Raw genomic sequence first — 23332 nt, 5'->3', positions numbered from 1 at the left:
GTTCAAGGCCATCTTCAACTACAAAAAAAATTTGGGGTTAGCCCGGGCTAGAGACCTTGAGAAAAAGGACAGACACCTCTAAGGCACTTGCAAGGTAACAGTGCTATAGAAAAATGTAGTTGTCAGAGAATACATATAATTGTACAAGTCATACAAGGGAAAGTCAGTAAAAATTCTATACTTATCTGTTACTCCAGAAATTCACTGTAAGAGTATACTCTGAAGATCTATCTCCTCCCATGTGAAAATGAAAATAACGAATTGTCTATTCACTAGATCAGTGTTCCTAGCAGAGTATGTTTATTTAGTTATTTCAAGCAGACTGCGCACACACACACACACACACACACACACACACACACACCCTAACATGACCAAAACCCTTTATGGTTAGCAAATTGGAGAAGTCATGTAACTAGGTTTGGCTTCCAAGATTCTAACCAAGGAAAATTGCCAGAAAAACAATCTTGCAATTGGTTTTCAGAAAGGCATTGAACATGCAAAGTAGGCCCAAAGAATAAATAGAAACACTCATCAAACTCTGATGCTGCCTGGTGCTGTTTATTATTGTAATTTATTCATATAGATTCAAACCAAGAAAGACCTACTGAACACTACTATGGGTAAATTGTGATTATCATAATGTTGTACCTTCCCAATCATTTCTACTGAACCAAAAATAAAATTGGTCTTTCAAGGGCCTTGTGTACATTGAAACTTATGTAATAACCTTGTTAAATATTTCTCAAACAATTTTATAATTCAGAGTTTCCAGGTTTGTTTCCATTGCAGATTCGGGGTTCCCTTTTGTCAGTCTCCATCAAATGAATGAGTTTGCTCCCTACTCACGCACCATGATGTCCAGCACATGTTGGAGCATGTTCAATATGATGTTTTCACTTCTCTAAAATATTATGCACCTGTCTTAATTATTCTTCTATAATAGTGATAAAGCATCACATCGTGACCAAGGCAACTTAAAGAAGGAAGTGTTTAAGTGGGATTTGCAGTTCCAGAGAGATAGGAGGTCTATGACCAACATGGCTCGGTGATAACAGCAGGCAGGCAGGCGTGGTGCTGAAGCAGCATCTGAGAGCTCACATACTGATTCACAAACAGGAAGTAGAGAAAGAGCACCACACACCATCTCCTACAAGGCCATAGCCCCTAATCAATACCAAACAAACACCAACTAGGAATCAAGTATACAAATGCCTGAGACTGACAGAGATATCTCTTTCAAACTGCTACAGTATCCCAATTTAAACATTCTAGCTTTATTGTTTGAAACTCTTTCTAAAGCAGACTAATCATCACTTATTAAAATCATCATTTATCCGCACTCTAGGCTCTCTGTTTCTTCTATATTGCTATTGCTACTAGCAACAAAGAAGAAATGCCTGGCAGATACTCTTCACCTTCCCCCAACCAACTCTTGCCCAAACACAGTCCCTGCTATCAGAGACAAAGTGCTCATCTTGTGAACTTTAGCAGCTGGGATTCTTCTACGTGATTACATTGACCAGCACTGTAGGTCCAAACGAAGCTATCCCAAAGTTCAGCTATCCTAACATTTTGTGCTTACATTTTCATTCTTCACAGAGTCTTCCAGTTTGTCGGGATATACTTTTTTTTCAGGGTGGCTAAAATAGTGGATGCTTGCATATTAATTTTAATTGTCAGGAATAGCATACTGATTTTAGTGTAAGAAAACTCGGTATTTAGACGTGAATTTTTAGACATGCTCAGGAATAAGATCTTTTAAGACATCAGTGGTACTGTGCATCCTTGTTTAGGTACTATCACGTTAGCAGTCATTTGTATTGATCACAGGGCCCATTACATCCTTATTTTCTAAAAGAAAAACAATACAAGAAAAAGTGCAGTCTAATACATTTAAGATTTTTTTCTTATATTAACTTTTGCCCTGAAACTTTGACTTAATTTTTGCTTATTTATCTATTTTACATTCCTTAGAATCTACATTGTCTTAGTTGGCTTTCTGTTGCAATGAAGTAGGGGTGGGGAAGACTCAATAGAAACAACATGGGGAGAAAGGAGTTATATCACCTTACATCATCAAATATCATCAAAGGAAATCAATACAGGAATTCAAAGCAGGAACTTGAAGCAGGAACCATGGAGGAACACTGTTGCTTTCCTGGCTTATTCAGTGACCCTTTTGATATAGCCTAGGCTTACCTGTCGTGGGGATGGTGCCACCCATAGTGTGTTGAACCCTCCCATGGCAACCAGCAATCAAGAAAATACCTCATAGGGGCTAGAGAGATGGCTCAGTGGTTAAGAGCACCACCTACTCTTCCAAAGGTCCTGAGTTCAATTCCCAGCAACCACATGGTGACTCACAACCATCTGTAATGAGATCTGGTTACCTCTTCTGGCCTGCAGGCAGAGCACTGAGCATATTGTATACATAATAAATAAATAAATCTTTTTAAAAAAAGAAAAGAAAAGAAAATACCTCATAGATGTGCACGTGGGCTACTGTGATAGAGACAATTCATCAACCTAAGTTCCCTCCTTCTAAGTGACTCAAGCTTATGTCGTGTTGACAAAGACTAACTATGACATCCACCTACCTCCTAAAACAAAAAACAATATTCCATACAGATGAAATGCAAAAGCCAATGCTTAAAGAGCAAGGATCACATCTAGGCATTGTGGTACATACATTTAATCCCAGTGCTTGGGAGGTGGAGGCAGGAATATCTTGAATTCAAAGCCAGCCTGTATAAAACCAAGCCAAAAAATAAAAAGAAAAGAAAAGAAAAAATTCTTTTTTTTTTTTTTTTTTTTTTTTTTTTTTTTTTTGGTTTTTCGAGACAGAGTTTCTCTGTAGCTTTGGCGCCTGTCCTGGAACTAGCTCTTGTAGACCAGGCTGGTCTCGAACTCACAAAGATCCACCCGCCTCTGCCTCCCAAGTGCTGGGATTAAAGGCGTGCGCCACCACCGCCCGGCTAAGAAAAGAAAAAATTCTTATGATATATAGCCGAATGCATTAAAGATCTATATTTTTCCTCCTAAAATATTGCCTATTACTTTCTTTTTAATGGAAAAGTGTTAGTTCTTTTTTCCCTTTCAAATATCTGCCAAAAAAAGACATTTAATACTTAACTTTAAACTTGACTATAAATCATTTTATATGAGAATTTCACTCAAGGATAGACAACATTTTTTTGTAAGTGCACTAGCCATTTTGATGTGTTTGATGGGCTTCTGATAAGAAAGGAATGTCTAAAGGGAAGAAACTATCATTTTTCTAAATTTATTCAAGCAAATGTTTTCACCACCATGCACTTTAACCATGATGTCATCTATTTTGGATGTATTTTCATTTTATGTAATCAAAACAGAATTAACATCTCAGCATCAAATCATGGATATATATCACATCGACATTCAGTCAAATAGTAAATACCAGAAAACTTTCAAAAGTTAAAAAAAATCTGAATAATACTGGGAAGATCAAGGACCTTAGAAACTGTCAAACCAGTAAATAAAACTTATTACAGTTATTTGTGTTAGTACAGGGCATCCAACCCATAGCCTATCCAACCTCATAAAACTTTAATAGCTGAAGTGAAGCAAATTTATCCCAGCTGAGAAATCTGTGGACGCTTGCTGATTTTCTCCTATCTGCACCCCCAAAAGACAGAATACAGCCATGGATATTAGCACAGATTTCCCTTTGAGAGCTGCGTGTTTGATTTTTTTTTTTTTTAATGAACGTCACTGGTTGGGGGTGAAGATCAGCTGTGGAAGCCTTAACTTGAATATGCAAGGCAAGTATGCCTACTAGAGAAAACTGTTGACAAAAACTGTTCGTTCGGGATGCAGAGATGTATCCTACTGTGAATAATTGCTTGATGACTCAGAATTTTCTAAAAAGTAATTTCAAGGCAATTTTAGGGAAACAGTAATTTTTGTGAACCATAAAACAAGTTCCTTTTTCTAATTTTTTTAAATGTAAATCTGTGTCCTAAATTGAAACCACTATCTGGCATTCCAGGGAGATCCTTTGTTTGTGAGACAAACAGAAAATGACTGGAAGAATTCAAATATGAGAATATCAGTCTTACAAACAAAATCTGTGCAGGGCTGACAAGATAAAAGTCTTCTGGGTAAAAGGACTTGTAAGCTGTATGGCCTAAGATGGATCCCCAGATCCCACTGTAGAAGAACTGGTGTTGGAGAATTGTCTGTATTCTGTCAATCATATTTTAATAAAACGCTGATTAGCCAGGCAGGAAGTTTAGGCGGGTCAACCAGACAGGAAGTAGAGGCGGGGCAATAAGAATAGGATAAGGCTAGGGAGGAGAAAGCTCCCTCAGTCACTCCTGCACAGACCACCGAAGAGGCAACATGTAAGCTGTCACACTGAGAAAGATACTGAGCCCGTGTGGCTAACATAGATCAGAATAATGGGTTAAGATAAGTCATAAGAACTAATAAGTAGCCTGACCTAATGGGCCAATCAGTTTATAACCTTATGGAGTCCTGTGTGTGATTTTTCTTTGGGATTTGCCGGTTGTGGGGTACCGGGTGGGATAGAAACCCCAACAAGCCGGCCCTCATGTTACAAAGAACAAATCAACACATGGAGGTTGTCTCCAACCTCCACATACGCATTGGGGAAAATACATATCCACACACAATATAACCACACCCATCCACATATATACATACCCACACAAACAATAAACAGACAGATAAAACCAGGCTCGGAGAACTCTAAAATCAGAAATGAAGGAAGTTCTGGAAAGCCTAGACAGATCCCAGGGAAGAAACACAGGAATCAGCATGCTACAGACCCCGTCAGCAACAAAGGACCCCAACCACCTCTCACATCTAACAAGAGAGGGTGCCCTATTGGCTAAGTCTTGGGCAGATGCCCAGTTCACTCATTTACCTCACTGGCTCTCCTCGGATAGAAAAATCTATGATGCTGGCTCCCTTTTTAGTAAGCTGAAGATACTATCTCCTTCCAAGGTAATGCAAGATATAGCATTTCTCTACCCACTGAGGAGTGCTCTGTTGGAGGCAAAGTGTTAGAGGCCGAAAAGCTAAGATAACTGTAGTAACTAGCTGTAATGACAGCTTCCTAGAGCGATAAAGAGAACAGAATCATCATTTTCTACTCTCTTGATATTAATCAGTATGTACCCTGGGATGGGATGTAGAAGTTACTCATTTACGGAGCTGATTTATAATTAGGACCTTGGGCTTTAATAAGATGACTAAATGATATTTTTAGTAAATTGTTAAGAGTTACTTTTGATAGGGAATTCCGCCCCCTTCAGTTTTTTTTAACTTGGAACTCCTTTGAAGGTATTTACACATGGGATGGAGATAAACCTACAAATATTAGTTACCACAGTAAGTAACTGAAAATTAATCGAACCATATTGTTTGTCTTGCTTAACTAATATTTAAGTATTTAAGCGACCAGGGGAAAAGACATTACTAAGCGATTCCCTTGACATGACCTCAAAATGTTTGCTTCCCAGAGACCTTTCTATAAGGGCTTGGAGTGGCCCCTTTAGAGTTGGTACAGGACACACCCAGACACTAAATTCTCGGCACAAAGGAGATGTATTGCCTCTGGATCCAGCCAAGGCAGACAGCATGCATTGGCAGCAGCAGCAGCAGCAGTTTGGTTTTTGTTTTGTTTTTCGAGACAGGATTTCTCTGTAACTTTGGAGCCTATATTGGAACTATCTCTTGTAGACTAGGCTGGCCTCGAACTCAGAGATCCGGTGCCTCTGCCTCCGAAGTGCTGGGATTAAAGGCATGTGCCACCACTGCCCCGCCAGGAGTGGGTTTTTAAGGAGAAAAAGGAAGAGTCTGTGCTGAGGTAAATTGGTAAATTCTGATTGGACAGGCTAGCCAGTGTAGCCAAATTATGACTTTTAATCATTGAACCTTGGTATTTTGTCTCAGGAGTGAGTCCGTGGGGAAAAAAAAAATAAGCCCCTGGACCTTAGGGGCTAGCTTTAGGAATATAACCTAACGGTTTTAGCGAGAGATAGAGAAGGGTAAAGAACAAAACGCGTTTGCACCATTATTGCCATGCTCAGGCTAGTCAGAGAACCCTTCGCTTTCTCTTTATAGCGTTCATCTTTTTAACTTCAACTTCCATGTTGGCTTTGACTTGCTGTCCTTCTCTATGAACACCACTAGTGTATCACATTTTATTGCCTGTCTTAGTAATCATTTTAAAATGGGTGATAGACGTATTGGATCCCTCCTCTGAGCCAGTTTCATACTCCAGAGAAGTCCTAGACCAAAGAGGAGATAGACCAGCCCTGATCTCAGAGAACTCCCTGTCTAAAGTAGGAGACAGACACCTCATTACTTAATAGCAATTAACAACAGTGGTACATGCAGGGAAAGCATTGAGAAATCGGGGCCTGGGCAGGGGAAATTCAGCAGGGTCAGAGATGGCATCAATGTTGGGGAAAGAAGTGGACAAAGCAGGAAAAAAACAAAACAGAAAAAAATAATAACAGGCTATGTGACGCTTGGTAGAAACCGGGTTTTGTGGAATCACTCCCTGTTCGGTTTAGGCTTGGGGCTATTCTAAACACACTCACCTGCCTCAGCCTCTTTCTCGTTTGTCCTCCCAGCTGCCATAGAAGAAATGGCAGGCACCCAACTGTGTATGCCTAAGAGTCTGTAATCCTCTTCATTTCCCCAAAGGAAGTTTACTAAGCACTCTTGGCTGTCAGGGGCTACGTGTGACACTTGATGGGTATTCATTAACCAAAGGGACCAATCAGTATTTTCTCCCTCCTCTTGCCACCCTGGAATCAAAAGCAAACTGACTGGGAGCCATGTACTGTGGACTTCTCGTTAACTATGTAAGAAGGGAACCTTCCTTTGCTTTGAGGGACTGAGCTTGCCTTTGAGCCCCCACTAGGCAGTCTTTCAGAGGCGTCAAAAAGCTCCCTAATAAATCTCTGACTCCCCAAAGAACTTCTGGCCTCGTGCTACTTCTGAACTTCACAATTCTGAGACCTTTCACAACGGTGTTATGACTTGTTCCTCTTATCCCATTTCACCAGTTTGACCACAGGGTCTCATAATAGTATTGCAAAATTCTTAGACATAATTTTATACAGTGCAATGGTGAGTGGTTAAATACTCCCACGTAGCCCAGTCTGACCTATCGTTATTCATGTGTGTGCTCGGGGCTGTATTCAAAATCCTTCTGGGCTTGCAGAAAAGTATTTCTTTTCTTGTAGTCTTTTGTAACCAGCAAGAATCAGAGGACTAACTGATTATCAAAGGTGATGAGGCCACAGTGCAGAGACAGGCAGCCTGCCTTTGAGGCTGCAAGCAGAACATGATTCCACATCCTTCCCATGGCTGTGGGTTGGGTAAGTACTTCAGAGGCTCATGTTTGAAGGGTTCGATCCTCAGTCTCAGATGCTATTGGGAAGTGGTAGAAATGTTAGGAGGTGGGGCTTGGTGGGAAGTCTTCTAGTCAACTACGAGTATGTTCCCAAAGAAGATACTGTGACCCAGACCCTCTTCTTCCTACCTTTCATGTTCCTGAGGTGGACAGTTTTCCCACATACTCCCACCATGATGTGTTATCTCAATATAGGCCCCAAAGCAATGGAACCAACCAGTCAGGAAGCCTAACCTCCAGAATCATGAGCTAAAGCAAACCAATCCATCTGTAGCTGGTTATAAAGCAGGTATTTGGTACAGGAATGGGAAACCGGCACACCCCTGTCTACCTGTGCAGTTTTAAGTGGATGACATAATTCTCCAATGCTCTGCTTTCTCATCTATGAAGGGAGATAAACTTGCACCAGGCTATTTCAAGACAGAAAGGATCACTAAATGAATAGAGCACAATGCCTAGCATGGAGAAACCCCATAAATATGATTTTGTTTTTCTTTTCTTGCAGACTTCCTTGAACACACAAACAAGGCAGTGCCTGTGTGCCCAAACAGTACATTTGTGTTCCCCTTTGATTGTGATATCTCTTGTTGGGAAGGGGTTCCCACAGGTGCGCTTTTTCATGGTTTTTACACAGCTTTGCTCAAGACATCAGCAGAGTGAGTTGACACAACTTTGCAAAAACCCTTTGTTTCCTATGATAGTTAATCTCCATTGCCCACTTGATTTAGAGTATATATAAGCCAGATCAATAATTTCATAATATTATAATATAATATATTATATTAATATAAACATAATAAAAATGCTTAGAGAAGAAAAGTTTGTTTTGAATAACTTATACAAAATATGTTGTGCTGCTTAGACTTTGCCATCTTGACACAAACTAGTCACTTGGGAAAATGAAACCTCAAACAAAGAATTGCTTCTCTTGCCTTGGCCTGTGGGCATGTCTGTGGGGCATCTAGATTGATGATTAACACAGGAGGACCCAGAATACTGTGGGTTGTGTTATCCTGGCAAGGGAGGCCCAGAGCATATAAAGAAGGTAGCTGAGTAGCCAGATTCAGCTCCTGCCTCTAGGTTTCTGTTTGAATTCCTCTCTCGGTTTCCATAAATGATAGACTTCAGCTTGCCTTCTCTGCTTCCTCCAGGAACAGATTTGGTAAGGTTTCCAGGGTGGCTGTTAACCAAATGCTTCTTCACCCATACCTCCCACTGACCATGAGCCCACAGACTCCAAATCCCCTTCTCTGTGCCCCTCCCCACATCCTCTCATGCCAACAGGAAGTAGTCAGATTTGAACAGGTGCCCATAAACCCAGAGAGATTGGGATGATGGGCAGAACCTCCAGCTCACTTCAGCTTCATCCAGATAGTCCCATTTCTTTCTCTCCAAACCTCACCATCTCAGAAAATCTCCAACAAAGAAAAGGCGCCGAAAGGTCCAACTCCCATTTCTTGGTGGCTGCAGTGGCTCCTCTCCCCTGAAGTTGCCAACAGCTCAAATCCCTACCTAAAGCATACCATACATACCTGGGCACAACCCCAGCATATGGAGGACACCCCTTGCCTACAGGATGTTTAAGCTCCCTTCTTTACTTCAGGTACATGATTTCTCCTGCCTTTTTTCCTGCCTCCATCCCTGGGGACTGGAGAACTCACCTGGGAGTTGCTTTGCTCAAAATAAACCTATTTCTTTTCTTACTTCTTCACTTCAGCTTGATCTGGCTTACTGCATCAGTGGAGAAACCTGCTATTGAGGTACAGAAAACCTATTAATGAGAACCTGAGTTCAGATCCCCAGTAGCCACAGGAGAAGTCAGATATGATCATAAGAGTCTCTAACCCCAGTGCTGGGGTGGCTTAAAACAGGAACATTCCAGGGACTTGCTGGCCAGCCAGTCTAGCTGTCTTGATGAACCTCAAGTTCACTCAGACACTCTGTCTCAATGGATAAGATGGCAGGTAACTCAAAAAGACACCCCAAATCCACCTTGCCTCCACATGCATGTACATACATTTACACACACACACAAACACACACACAAACACATGGGGGGAGGGGAGAGAGAGGGAGCTCATTTACATGACAAATTATAGCTTTGGGGTACACACAGTGGAGCCAACTTCCCTTTAAATGTGCCTTTACCAGTTGAGTGCCACCAGTGGAAGATCAGTCACGTGCTGGTCACTTGCTGGAGGTTTGGGAAACTGCAAGGACTCTGCAGCTTTCTACTTGGCAGTGATTTTAAACATCCTGGAGACTACCTGGGAGGCCTGAGTCCCTTTCCTTCCTGATTGGTTGAAAAGATGGGCAGTTTGCCCCATTGTACATAAAATAAGAAAGGAGAGTCTAATGAGAGGATTGGCTGTCCTTCCTGACTGCTAATTCTTGGACTAGCAATGCTTTTTCACCTTGACCCCTGGAAGCATATTCAGTAACCTGACATGAATTCTTCCAATAAAAAATGTGGCACTTGATGCAATGTTTGTGTGTCCCTTGCATTGGAACTTGAGATGCCAGGAAATAGCAATTTGTACTTAGTCAACTTTGGTGCCACTGGTGAAGTAGGAACCTCATTAGAAATGTCAGTAGATATAAAACTTTCCCTGGCAGTCTTGTCTCAAGAAGTTGGAGCTTTGCTTAGTCCCTTCTGTGCTCACATGTACTTAAAGACAGTGAACCCCTGTGCCTCTCTTTGCCTGGAGGACTATTCCCTATATCCTAAGAACTTGTACTTAGGACCACATACAAGTAAGATGAGGAGGCCAGAGGGATGATGCTCTCAGAGATAGCGCTTAACTAACAAATGACAGGAAGCTGATAGATAAAAGTCCCACCTCCTTCACCTTTGCAGAGAGATAACTAAGGAACGTGCTCTATGACCTCCTGGCCAGGGTTCTAGATGCTCACAGTGACTGCAGATTGCCCCCCTTAGTATCTGTGGAGATTTGATTTTAGGATATCCCCCAAATACAAACTCCAAAGACGGCCAAGTTTCTTATAGAGAACTGTGTAGTATCAGCATATAACTCATATGCATCCTCCTGTATATTTAAATCACTTCTATATTCCTTCTGATCCTCAGTGCAAATGCATTGCAAGCAGTTGTTACCCTGAACTGTTCAGCGAATAAGAAGAAAAAAATAACTCTACATATCTATGTTAATAGGAGAGATGAAATTTCTTAAAAATATTTTTATCTCTGGATGGTTGAATTCACGGATACAGAATCCATGGATACAGGAGACTAACTCTACCTGTTTGAGAAAGAGCACATCTAAACCGCTTTCCTCCCTCACCTTGCTTCCATTCTTATCTGCCAGTTCATCCTGCGACCCTCTTCCCAAACAAATACTTGCTTTTTAAACTGTGTTTTGTTTCCAAGCAGCACTCAATTACACGCACACACACACACACCATAAACATGCACACACAATGGTCAAATTAATAAGCCAAAGTTAATATCAGAATAATATAATATTTATGATTTTTCACAAATTTTCTTTGCCTAATGCTGAATCAGGCAAAGTAGAAACCAACCTTATAACCTAATGAAAGTGAATTAAATTGATGAGCCTTAAGCAAGACAAATCCTAGGCTTCTAGATGGATGACAGATTGAGCAAGGGGTGGGCAGGCAATCGGAAGAAAGGGTACCCCCGGGAAGGAGTCTATCTGGGCCTTGGCTTAGAGGTTGGAGTCGGGCAAACTTTAAACTGAATAAAGACAGTTTCTAGCCTTCATCACTGATATTAGCTCCCTTTCCATCCTGAGACAAGGGTAGAAAGCCTGGGAGAAACAACTTATAATGATTTTGGCTCACGATTTCAGAGGTTTCAGTCCATGGTCAGTTGGCCCTTTGCTCGGGGTCTCTGTTGACATAGTATATTGTGACCAGAAGTGGGAGGTGAAGGAAACCTGTTCACTTAATGGTGGCCAGGGAGCAAAGAACAACGGGAAGGGGATATGGACTTGACATCCCCTTCAGGATTATACCCCTGTTTAAATTCTTTTCTATTGATGGATAAAATACCATGGGCAAGGCGACTTACAGAAGGAAGGGTGTATTTGGGCTCACAGTGTCAGAGAGATAAAACATTACTGTGGAAGAAATCACGGCAGAACAGCTTAGAGCTCCCATCTCCAACCCCGAGCAAGAAGCAGAGAGCAAACTGGGAATGTCAACAATCTCAAACTCAAAGACCACCCTGCAGTGACCTTCTTTCTCCAGTAAGTTACACCCACCTAAGCCCCACTGACCTGCACAATCAAATCTGGTCCAAGTATTCAAATGCCTGACTATAGGGGACATCTGATTCAAACCATCACACCCCCTAGGAGCTGGCTTGTTCCCACCAAACTTTGGCTTCTGCCTTCCAATAAAGCCACAGGCTGATAGTCAAGCCTTTAGCATACGAGCCTTTGAGGATGTGTTGGCAGATCTTGCTTGTTGACTGAAACCCAAGCTGCCGTGTGCCCCAATGTGAGGGATTTTCCTAATCATATTATGCGAAGCAGGAAGACCCACCCTAAATCTGGACCTCCTTTTCTACTCACAGCCCACGTCGAAGGACGCGGAGGAAGGAAGCACTGCTCTTTTTCCACTTGCCTCATTCTCGCTGGCAAGCTTTTCTATCCTGTTCTGTCGCAGAAATTAAAGCCAAATTCTTCAGAATTCCAACACAGACAAGGACCAGCAGGGAGCTCTGCAGGAATCCTTCAGATCTCCAGCACCAAGCTGGGACCGCAGCGACATCCAGCCTTGTGGACTGACATCACCAGGATTCCGGGCCTTTCTATCAGGGAAAAACCATCGGTGAACTACCCAGATCTCACACCCTGTAATTCAGTCTAATAAATCCCCATACATGTATATATTCTATGTGGGGATTTTTATATAAATATATTCATTCTATCAGTTCTGTTCTGTTAGAAACACCTGCCTAATACGAAGGGCATATAAGATTCTAACTATACTGTCACCTAATTCTGTGAAACGACATAAAGCCCTTATGTGGTGTATATAATAGTCATTATATAAAAGGCAGTCCCATTCTAGCTGCCTCTTCTCTTACCTTGCTTTTTCTGCTTGGTATTATATTTCTGAGGGTTTTTTTTTTTAATGTCAATCACTCTACCTCTAATTGGTTCATCTACTCATGTACTATGGTAGATACTCAGGCCATTCTAATGTTTGACCCTTGCCTGTGAATGTGTGTGTGGTTGTTAGAACATGTACATGGGAGTGGGTTTATAGGGTAAAAAAACTGTCCAGCGCTACCATCTCGCCAGCAAGAACAACGCGGCACACTTAGGATCCTTCTGCAGAAAAGCTTTAATGCGTCTTGAGAGAGAGAGCATAAGCTTACAAAGTGGAGACCCAGAATGAGGGGAACCCATCCCTTATATAGGAAACAGTCCTCGCTTCGGACGTGTCACTCTTGGATCGGTCCGCTGCCCATCAACCCAGATGACGCCTCGGGAGTAGGCAGGGATGCAGCAGTGGAAAGTTACCAAGCACATGCGCATTATCTTGTTCACCAGGCAGTGAGGCCGGATGCCAGCGCCATCTTGTAATGGAGAATGTGGTTGCGGCCCTCCACAAAAAACACTATGACAGTTCTTTGGAAAGAATGTAATTTGAGGGGCTGGAGAGATGGCTCAGAAGTTAAGAGCACTGACTGCTCTTCCAGAGGTCCTGAGTTCAATTCCCAGCAACCACATGGTGGCTCACAGCCATCTACAATGAGATCTGGTGCCCTCTTCTGGCATGCAAGCACACATGGAAGGAATGTTGTATACATAATGAATAAATAAATCTTTAAAAAAAAAGAATGTAATTTGAATTCATCATTCAGGTACTTGCTTGTCCAAAGTACATTATTCATAATCTAAAAAGACACGGATCTACTTTGATTTTGTATCAAGTTTGGCATAGTCTTTTTCTGACTTTAATTTGTTAGCTAACTACACATTTCGCTCAAACATGCTGTAAGGGTTGGTGTGTCCACAAAGCATGTAGTACAGAAATGAAGAATTAGGGGGCAGAGAGTGGCTCAGTGGTTAAGAGCATGTACTGCTTTGGGAGAGGTCCAGAGTTCCACTCCTAGGACTCACATTAGATGGCTCCCAACTACTTCAGGGGATCTGACACCTCCAGCCTTTGATTCAGTCATCTGCATATTTGTGCGTATACCCTTCACCCTCCTATCCCCTATACACAAGTAATGAAAGAAAGAAGAAAGAGAGGGAGGGAGGGAGGGAGGGAGGGAGGGATATAGAGTCTGTCTGAATTGGAGAGATGGCTTAGCAATTAAGAGTGAGTGCTGCTCTTGCAGAGACCTGAGTTCAGTTCCCACCACTCACATTGGGTGGCTCACAACTTCCTATAATTCCAGTTACAGAGGATCTGACAGGTTTTTCCGACCTCTGAGGGCAACAGCACATGAACATGGTAAACACACACACACACACACACACATACACACACACACACACCCCACACACACCCCTAAAAAGAATCTGCTTTGTGGAAAGTTGGCAAATCTATCAATAGAAAAAAGAAATGGTTTAATCAGTGGCTAGCAGTAAATTCTCTGAGTTTAAACTTTTTTTTCTTGACCAACGTTGGGGTGGGAGGGGGGGAATCTGTGTTCATAATATTGGCTTGAGCAACAATCCTCAAGGCCCGGGGAATTCCAGGGTGTGAGTTATCTGTTGGGCCGAAACTAATCAGCTCCATTCAAACTCTCATCCTTTGTTATCTTAAGTCAATAAAAATAGTTGATCAGGAAGGTGACTCAGAATCTGCCTTGCTCTGTCTTTTTTTTTTTTAAATCAGAGTGTATTAACTTGACTTTTATGATTTTTTTCATCACTAGTTCTTATTGAAAATTAGATGACCTGGTGAGAAGATTCCTTTCTCACCTCCCATCAGTTGACTGGATGTATTTCATCTCCACCCCCCACCAACTTGATGTGACTGCAGACATCATTTCTAAATAACAGAGTTCTCTGGCTTTCTCTCACTTCCTCACCAAAAATTCCATCTATGAAGGTATATTTCAAAAATAGAAAGTGAGCATAGTGACCACGTGAGTTTCCATCAGGGGAATCGGGGCTATGATTCAGCGCTTTGCGGGCTCTGCTTACCTAATCAGAGCCATGACAGCTTCACTGCTATTTAGAGGTGACACCCTGAATAATAAGCACTTTTCCTCTAGCTTAGAGGTCCCGACGGGTTTTGAGATATTTGTGAGACACCTGTGCCAGAAAATGTCAAGCCTTCAATGCTTTGTCCTTGTGAGAAACAAACAATACTTTCAAAATAAAAGTAGCTAAATTCAGAAAGCACACAGTCTGTGGGATTCATTATTTCCAAGTGTTTCTTAAGGTATCTACAGCCACATAATATTCTCTCTCTCTCTCCCTCTCTCTCTCTCTCCTCTCTCTCCCCTCTCTCTCCCCTCTCTCTTACTCTCTCTTTCGTTTGCTTGTTTTTTTTGTTTGTTTTGTTTGTTTGTTTTTGTTTTTGAGGCAGGGTTTCTCTATGTAGCCCTAGCTGTCCTGAACTCATAGAGATCTATCTGCCGCTGCTGCAAGGAGTGCTGGGCTTCCAGTTTTTCACCACCCCATGGGCCACACAACAGCCTTTTGAGATAACAGACTACTGTTATCCCACTCTTTATAGAGGAACAAAGCACAGAGAGGTTAAATAACTTATCTGAAGTTGCACAGCTAGTAAGTGAGAGAGTTGGGCTTTGAACTCAGGCTTTCTCTTTATATTCTTTTCCTCTTGTACTTTGATCCTCTGCTGCGCAGTGGCTCAGAGACACTAGATAATATGCAAATAATTGTACAGCAGTAGATGGCAGAGTGGAAGCTTCAGCCCAGCTCATCTTCTTGAGATACCTTTGTTAATTATTACTTTTCTTGAAAAAAAAAAACGGAAGTTTTAATTCCCATTCAAGTCTCCCATTTAGACTATTGACAATTCATACAACAAAACCACTTCTCTCTACAACCAGGTCACCTTTGAAGTGTAAGCCAACAGTTTCAAACAATAAATAGTATATCAGGCATAGATTATATATCTGTGTGTGTGCACGATCACACCCTAGTGTGCCCCTGAAGTAGAGATAAAGGTCGTTCAAAGGTTAAATGATAGGAGAAGGTAGCGAAGTCTGTCCTTAGAGCTGAGGGAAAAGTCAAAATTGGCAGCTTTTCTCAGGTGGCCTAGAGCTAAAAATCATCTGGATTCTTCTGCTTTAGGGCAGAAAGACTCCACAGGTCTCTGGGTCTTGTGCTGTGATGGAGGTACTTTAAGAAGTGTGGTCCAAAGGACACCTTTTCTGTGACAACAGCAGAAGGCTTTTGAAACACAAGTGTTAGTTGGAGCAAAGGATCAAACTGTCTGATAGCAAACCCCAGTGTGGGGCTATAAAAAGGTGCATATCCAGGCATTTGTCCTTAGAAGGACCCTCTAGGAAGGAACACCATTCTCTATTAGAGGTAATCCTATTCTACAGCTAGAATAGCTAAACTATCTAAGGCTGGGTGTGGTAGTACATGCCTATAATTCCAGCACTCAGAGTTTGAGATAGGAGGATCTCAAGTTCAAAGCCAGCCTGGGCTACAGGATGAAATTGTGCCTCAAGCTAACAGGTCATCCACACCTGGGAGCCTCTTTGCTTTTGCTGACTTCCTCATTCATTCTGTTCAATCCACACAACTCTCGTTCTCTTTCTTTAGAACCTTCCTTTTTCATGGCTTGGTACTTACCATTTCGTTTGCTAGAAAAGGACCCCAGCTCTATGGCTAGCCCAACTTTGTTGTCCCAAAGAATATTTACTGCCTACCACTGAACTAGGGCACTCAATGTGTGTTGAATGGCTAGCTTCCATCTTCCCATGGTGATATTGGTGTGTGAGTTTGGGTGGCTGTGGTATTACAGGGTTGGACTTCTGAGTTTTGTGCAACATGAATATGAACAAAATCTCATCTCTAAAACCATAAAATATACATCCACAAGGAAAAGAATGGCAAGGAAGTGTCACTTCGGTGACTGGAAGTAAAAACTGAGCCACAGCTGGGTGGTGGTACGTGTCTTTAATCCCAGTACTCCAGAAGCAGAAGAGGATGTCTGTGAGTTTGAGGCCAGCCTGGTCTACAGAATGAGTTCCAGAACAGCCAGGGTTACACGGAGAAACCATGCCTCAAAACAAAAGAAAAACAACAACAGCAAAAAGAACTGGTTCACACACTAATGCAGATTAACTAAATCTAAAAAGAACTGTGCAGAATGAGTGGAAGAAGATAGACACAAAAGAACAGCTTGCTTCATGATACATATGAAAAAAGAGACACAGGGAAATGTGGAAGACTTTTGAGACCAGACAGAGCTAATCTCCAGGTATAGAAACCAGAATGTGATTTTTCATGTCAGGGGTTGAGATTAACGAAAAAGAAAACGAGAGAAGCGCCTGAAGAGATGGAAAACTCCATGTCTAATCTGAGGATCCACAGGTGAATGTATTTGTCAAAAGCTGTCCTCCTGTGGGCTGGAGAGATGGCTCAGCCGTGGAGCACACAAGCTGTTCTGACAGAGGACCCATGTTCGGTTCCCAGCACCCACACACATCCTGACTTATTTCCTGCCTACACACCTCCCACCTAAATGTGACCGAGAACATCTGGTACAGCTGGGTCAGACAAACTTGTTTAGGGAATGAAAAAAGGTGGCTTTTTATCTCAGAAGAACCACAGCCCCCAGGATTTCAGGAAGTTAACTGTCCTTGGGGAAGCAGATCACAACCATCTGTAACTTCATCTGGTCTCTGTAGCCACCAGGCATGCAAATGGCACCCATACATACATGCAGGCGAAACACCTACAATACATAAAATGAAAAAATAAATGCATCTTTAAAAAAAATACCAAATTGGATAGAGCCCTTTGCTTAATATGCAAGACCTCAGGGCCCTATCCACAGTACTGTACTACATAAACAAAGAAACAAACAAAAATAAATAATCCAAGCAGTCATTGAAGAAAGCTGGGTGAGGTGGAACAGGCCTTCAACTGAACCTGAACCAGCATTCAGTAGGCGAGGAAGTGTTAAAAACCTTAAAAGCAGGAGAGAAAGGCCAGTTCCACAATTTTTGAACCAAATTTGAAGCAAGTTTTAACAGAATGCTGGCCAGGATGATGGACTCTGGCCAGTACCATTCAGGGTTCCCCAGAAAGTAGCACGAGTGACATTTTGAGAGTCTTATAAAGGCAAGCCCATCAGGCTATGTATTTTTCATCAGGTCCAATCAGGTTGGGGGCAAGCATGTATCTTGATGTATTCACTACCTATATCCAATTAGGGGCAAACATGTGTCCTGGTGACTCCCTGCCTGCATCCAATCAGGGCAGGCCTACATCCTGACATATTTCCTGCCTACATACCCCCCACCTAAATCTGACCAAGCCCATCTGGCACAGCTGGGTCAGACAAACTTGTTTAGGGAGTGAAAAAAGGTGGCTTTTTATCTCAGAAGAACCAGCCTCCAGGATTTCAGGAAGTTACCTGTCCTTGGGCAAGTGGGACTTACAGGTTAACTTTGGCCCTTACAGAAGACTATGTGAGTTCAAGGAGGCTAACCTGGGCTACAAGGTGTGCCCTGTTTCAAATGAAACAAAACGAAACAAATGAAAAACTCAGATACTGAGTATGTAAAAAAGTTTTAAAAAAAATACACTCTTGCCGAGTGGGATGGTCGTGGTGCATGTCTTTAATCCCAGTACTTAAGAGGCAGGTGGATCTCTCTGAGTTTGAGGCCAGCCTGGTCTGCATAATGAGTTACAGGACAGCCCTAGCTACGTAGTGAGACTCTGTCTGGAAAAAACAAACAAAAAGTCCTTTCTTAATAATCCCAGAGTGAATCATCTTTGTTGTACTGAAGATTTAAAATCGAAAGAGTTGGGGTAGGAGGAGAACATGGAAGGAGCTAGGGAAGGGGAAAGAATGTGATAAAAGTATGCTGTAAGAAATGCTCAAAAAGCCAGGCGGTGGTGGAGCACGCCTTTAATCCCAGCACTCAGGAGGCAGAGGCTGGTACATCTCTGTGAGATCGAGGCCAGCCTGGTCTACAAGAGCTAGTTCCAGGACAGGCTCTAAAACTACAGCAAAACCTTGTTTCGAAAACCCAAAAAGAAAAAAAGGAAAAAAAAAGGAAATGTTCAAAAAAGAAATAAAAACATAAAAATACTAAAATTCTTATATTTGTCAATATTTTATTGTCGCAGTATCTGTAATGATATGTGTAAGGTAGCACCACGGATCTCATGGCAAGGGGCAAAGAGACAGAGAGCCTTCTCAGAGAAATGGCAGAAAGAAAGAGCGGGAGTGAGTGGAGCTTATCTCTTAAAGGGACTTTTACACCTGTGTACACACTTAGTAGTGATGTAGCAGCCATAGGACCCTGGGTGTATGCTGCCAGGTGACAGACGGGCCAGCATAATGCCTGAATCCTAACATTATCGCCTTTGTTCACAATCTTAAAATTTACATTTATAATAAATCTGATATATTTTAAAAAAATCACCAGAGTGTTTATGAATAAAACAATGTTGCTTAAGCCTTTTTTTGATATAACTTAAAAAGAGAGAGAGAATTTATTATTTCTTTTCTTTTTTGGTTTTTTGAGAGAGGGTTTCTTCTGTTTGGCTGTCCTGGAACTCACTATGTAGATCAGGCTGGCTTCGAACTCATAGAGATCTGCCTGCCTCTGGGTCCTGGGATTAAAGATATGCACCACCATTGCTGGGCAAGAATTTATTATTCCATGCAAGAGAAGTCCACGTGTGTTGCTGGCTTCAAATTTGCAGGCTGAGGTCTGATGGGACCTCTGTTCTGAGGCTTCCTGAAGCTATTCCTTCATAGGCCCTGACTGGAGCAACGTGGTCATACTTGCACCTGGGGTTCAGACAGAACCCTAGACTAGCCCTCCCTGGACCGTGCAGTCACCGTGGCAGCTAATGGCAGACTCATGGAAGGCAGCTAAAGAAGAAGGGACGGTGGAAGGAAACAAAGGCCATCAGAGGCCACTCACATTTACCCACACAAAGACAGGACTGGTTCCTCATGAACTGCTTACGTGAAAAGCATCCATGTTACTGTAAGCCAACATTACTAGTGTTCTGTTGTCTAACTACCTCCAAATTGGCGGGCTGGGTTTTGTGTGAAGAATGTGTTTAATCCTATTTTCTTGTTGAAACATCTACAACTTGCCAGGAGTGAGAGAGAAACAAACATCAGGTCATCCTGCCTCCTGCTTCCTCTTCAACACAAATCTATTAGTTCTTCATTCCAGGAAGAGAAAGTGCTTGTGTATTTGACAATTGCCTGATAAAGGGGCTTCCTCCAGCCACTAACCTCTTGGCAAAACAGTGGCTGAGTGCTGCCCTGTGGAAGGATGCTGAGGAAGTGGCCTTGAACGCCTGCCTGCCGAGGGTCTTTAGGAAGTCACAGGAAACCCCTAAGAGCAAAGCATCCTCATCTCTACATAGGCCAGAAACAAACAGACCCTCCTATCTCCGGAAGTTTCTCTGAAGCAATCTGTGGTTAAACACTGTCCAAAATCTGAATCAACAATTCCAAGGAAGCAAAGAGAATCTGTTGATTTTTTTTCTTCAGATTTTGAGCAAAGTTTGACTTAAATTACTAACTTAAAAGAGAGAAGAGGGCTGGGATGAGGCTGGGATTAAAAGCACTCACTGCTCTAGCAGAGGACCCGGGTTTTAATCTCAGAACCCATAACAGGGAGTTTGTAACTGCTTATAATTCCAGGTTTAGGGCATCCTGTGTCTCCTACTGGCTGCTGTGGGCACTACAAGCATACAGTAGTGGTGCACGTAAGAAGGAGATGAGGAGGAGGACACGAGGAAAAACAAAAGAGAATACAAAAGCAAACATCAATCTTATTACTAAATGAAAAAATATAACTTAAACAAGATTAGCAAACTATTCCCCCACTAGGAAACCTGTGTTTAGATGAACAGTTAAATGAGAACATTATGACTAAGCTAAGCATAAATTAAGAGAGCCTTTCTTTTTGTTAACATTTTGCATTTATTTTTATATGTGTATATAGGTCTTGGTTATATCCACCCAGCCATTCTCTGCCCCAGTTTCTCCTAGGTTCCCCCAATGTATCTCCTTCCAAACTTAAGTCCTTTCTCTCATTCTTTTATTTTTTAAATTTACAAATCACTGAGTCCAATTAGTGCTGTCCATGTAATCCTGGATGTGATGCCATCCACTGGGGCATAGGCAGCATACGGCGGTCATACCTCATAAAGAGGGCGGGGGGAACTAGCAACCATCAACTGTCAATAGTTCCTTTGCTAGGGGTGGGCTCTGTGAGTCTTTCCCCCATCCATGTTGGAAGTTTCAACTGACTTATCTTGTGCAGGTCTTACGCAGGCAGCCATATCTGCTGTGAGTTCACACATGCAGCAGTTGGGCCATTTACAGTTGATAGTATCTCCCAGTACTCCTCTCTATCCATTGGTGCTTTTATTCTTTGTTTTCTCTTCTGCAGGAGGGTAGTTATGAATGTCCCATCTATAGTTGAGCATACACCATCACTCCTGAACACTTTGAACAGCCATAGGTTTCTATAGTAACCACTACCTGCCATAAAAAGAGACTTCTCCCACCACCAATCTATAAGTAAAAATGAATATTTAAAAAGAAGCTTCACAACATGACCATTTAGCAAAATCAACCATAGTCACCCCATCCTACAGCCAGTTAGCAATGCCAGGTATAAATCCCCGTTGTGAAGCAAGGTTAAAATACAATTAGCTAGTGGATGGTTGCTCCCATGACAGTTATGCCATTATGGCACCAGTAGGCACATCTTAACTCTCAGGTCAGTACCTTAGCATGTGAAACCTGAAGTTTTGTAAGATCACTGATATTTTTCTCCCCAAGTAGCCTGCATAACACATTCCAACACTAGCCGGTAGGTTCTGGTCAGTTCAAGATTGATTTCTCCTTCTCCTGTGATCCAAGTGTATGATATCTTCAGCAACAGGGTCTTATCATCTAATTATGGTGGAAAACAAAGAGCAGCAGTAACAGCCTGTGTTGTTTTATGCTTCTGGGGCCTCCCTGATCAATAATTCAGGGAGGTAATTTATGCCTGGCACAGAGTTTCATTTAATAACCCATTGTCCAACCTTCTAGGTTATCTCTGGTCCAACTTTTCTTTTTTTTCTTTTGGTTTTTTGAGACAGGGTTTCTCTGTGTAGCCCAGGCTGCCCTGGAACTAACTCTGTAGACCAGGCTGAACTTGAACCCCGAGATCCACCTGCCTCTCAAACATCTTTTTTTAAAAAAAGTTGTACTTTTAAATTCATTTACAAGCTAGTAGGTTTTCATAAGACTTCCTCACACATTTTTTTTGAAAGTAAATTTTATTAAATTATAAAAGTTTCCATTTCCGCCCCTCTTCCCAACACCCTCCCACTCCCCCCTTCCTCACACATTTTTATTTGGTTAATTTACTATTAACTTTTTAATGTACCATTAACTTTGGAAGTCTTACCCTTCTCCACCCCCATGTGTTGTTCCTTATTCTACACCGAAAGAAAATTTTCTAATAATGCACTATAAAAAAAAATCCCTGAAAATATATTTCCAGGATAGCCTTTCTAGTAATAAAATTGGTGTTGAATACATCTGTACTCCATGTAGCCACCTTCCTAAGGTAATAAAAAGAAAATTCAAATATGTGTACAGCACCCATTACATGCATGCATCCACAGTGCTCTATAACACAGCTGAGAGAAAACATGGCCCCCAGATGTCGACCTGGATTTTTATGCACTGCTTTTTATTGTTATTTCCTGGTCTGAACTTTTTGGATGTTCACTGCAGATCCTCACATTGACGTTTGGTTATAAAACATGATTTAAGATAAAATAGGTAAGAACTTGAATGGTAATCTCTTTGATAAACAAAGTAATGTTAATGGTAGGGCAGAGTCACTTTTTATCTAGAACATCCAGTTTCTTGGTTAAATACCTTCTCTTTCAAGCCTGTACAGGCCTACAGCGCAAACTTTACCGTTTCCAAGAAAGTTAATAGAGAAATTAAGTGGCCCCTGAGGGATTTCACTTAATCCCCTGCTGACAAGGAAAGGCCTGACTAACCTCCAGGGGAGTAATTAGTGGTTCCTCCCCCCGGGTAATTGTTCCTCTGTTTTGGGTTAGTCTGATTATGTGTGGACTTCCTGATTTATTTCCTTTTGGAAAGGGTTAAAAAGTTGAACATGACTAAATTTGTCCAGGGTGGCTCATTAGGTGTTTCTCAACTGTATTTTGTTGTTTTAAGGCAAGGTCTCACTAGATAATCTTGCATGGCCTGGAGCTCCTAAAGTAAACCAAGCTGGCCTGGAACTCACGAAGGTTCGCCTGCCTCCGTCTCCGGAGCTGGGACTAAAGGTATACCCACCACATTGACCTTCCACTGGGTTTAGTAAGATGTCTGTCTACCCGGGGCTATCCCCACAGCACTGTGGAGTTTGAGACTGGGAGTAGAATTACAGACAGCCTATTCCACGAGACAGAAAACCTAAGGCTGCTGTCTCTACGCATTTGTTGGCAATCTCTTCCCAGTGTCTTAGTCTTGGCTCTCCCTGTAGGAGATCCCGAGACAAGACTTGAATTCAGATAATTTATTTGGATTGAGATTGCAGGAAACACTGGGAAAGAATAGAAAAGTAACCAAGGAGAGAAGGGTAGAATCCTCATACACAGTGAAGGGTATGCACAGTTACCAGTTCTGCCCTAGCTCCTCGAGAAACTATTCATAATACAAGCAATAATTATTGTATTACCT

This window comes from Myodes glareolus, chromosome 10, assembly GCF_982192425.1.
Source record: "Myodes glareolus chromosome 10, mMyoGla1.1, whole genome shotgun sequence".
Taxonomy (NCBI): Eukaryota; Metazoa; Chordata; class Mammalia; order Rodentia; family Cricetidae; genus Myodes; species Myodes glareolus.
This window is presented reverse-complemented; position numbering follows the sequence as displayed.